Source organism: Dipodomys spectabilis, unplaced genomic scaffold (genome assembly GCF_019054845.1).
Source record: "Dipodomys spectabilis isolate Male_0828 unplaced genomic scaffold, ASM1905484v1 ptg000195l, whole genome shotgun sequence".
Classification (NCBI taxonomy): Eukaryota; Metazoa; Chordata; class Mammalia; order Rodentia; family Heteromyidae; genus Dipodomys; species Dipodomys spectabilis.
The window spans coordinates 1,714,792-1,716,732 of record NW_024870872.1 but is presented as its reverse complement, the minus strand read 5'-3'; positions in this window follow the sequence as shown (position 1 = coordinate 1,716,732).

Genomic DNA, 1,941 nt, shown 5'->3' with positions numbered 1-1,941 from the left:
TACCCACTATAATGCCTTTGTCTGAAATCCCTCTTGCTATCGTCCAATTTTTGTACAGTTTTTGTAAAAACCTTCTCTATGGTATTTCATTAATAAGAAGGCATATTTAATTAATACCAACTTAATGTCATCATTTCCATGGCTATTTGCATTTTACCCTGGATCAGAACTTGATTCTAACAGGATTTTATTTTAATGAAATAATCAGAGCATTAGTCAGAAGGCTGAGATTACCCTTATGAAAAAATTTTATCACATCTCCACTAAATCAGCCCTACAAAAGGTTCTTAAAGATGTCCTACACATAGAAAACCAACAAGACCACAATAAAGGCCAAAAAACAGCACCCAAACTGAGAATCCAAGAACCATAGGAAGAACCCAGTTTTTGCAACCCCCAAGAAGGTGGAAAACATGGCAGGAACTCCCAAATACCTCTCAGTCCTATCTCTTAACATTAACGGACTTAACTCTCCAATTAAGCGACATAGACTGTCTAGTTGAATTAAAAAACAAAATCCTTCTATCTGCTGCCTTCAGGAGTCACATGTTGCCCGTAAAAACAAACACATTTTCAATGTGAAAGGCTGGAGCAAAATCTACCAAGCAAACGGCCCCCATAAACAAGCAGAAGTTGCAATCCTAATATCAGATAAAATAGACTTCAAATTAAAATTCGGGAGAAGACATAAAGAAGGTCGCTACATACTAATTAAGGATCTCTCCTTCAGCAGGATATTGCATTTCTAAATATCTATTCGCCAAACAATGGAGCACCCAAATTTATCCAAGAAACACTACTTTAACTCAAATCCCATATAGATCCAAAGACATTAAATGTTGGGGATTTTAACACACCACTCTCTCCACTAGATAGATCAACCCGGCAAAAACACAACAGAGAAACTGCAGATCTAAACAGCTGCATAGATCAACTAAATTTTACAGACATCTACCAAACATTTCACCCAGCAGCATCAGAATACACGTTTTCTCAGCAGCACATGGAACATTTTCTAAAATAGACCACATTTTATGCCACAAAACAAACTTGTCTAAATTCAGAAACATTGAAGTTATACCTTGCCTTCTCTCTGACCACAAGGGAATAAGATTAGAACTCAACACCAAAAGTCACCAAAGAAAGTCCGGTATCACATGGAGGCTAAAGAACACACTGCTGAATCACCAGTGGGTCATGGAAGAGATTAGAAAGGAAATTCAAATGTTCATGCTATTCAACAAAAATGAACACACAAATTACCATCTCCTCTGGGAAACAGCAAAGGCAATACTCAGAGGCAAGTTTATGGCTCTGAGCTCCTACAACAACAAATTGGAGAGATCTGAAACCAACAATTTAATGACACAGCTAAACCTCTTTGAAAAAGAGCAGCAAGATAAACCCCAATCCAGTAGAAGGAAAGAAATGATGAAAATTAAATCAGAATTAAATGAATTAGAATCCAAAAAACTATAGAAAGAATCAACAAAACAAAGAGTTGGTTCTTCGAAAAAATTAACAAAATTGACAGACCCTTAGCAAATCTTATCAGGAAAAGAAGAGAACACACGCAAATAAATAAATTCAGAGATGAGAATGGAAACATTAGCACAGAAACAACCAAGATTCAGGACATTATAAGGGAATATTTCTCAAAACTTTATACTAATAAGTTTGAGATCTTGACAGAAATGGACCTTTTCCTAGCAAATATTGACATGCCAAAACTAAACCAAGATGAGTTAAACCACCTTAACAGGCCCATATCAAGCATTGAAATAGAAACAGCAATAAGAGACCTCACAGCTAAGAAAAGTCCAGGACATGATGGTTTCACAGTGGAATTTTACAAGGCCTTCAAGGCAGAGCTCACACCAGTACTCCTCCAAATCTTCAATGAAATTAAATGAGACAGTTCACTACCAAGCACATTCTATG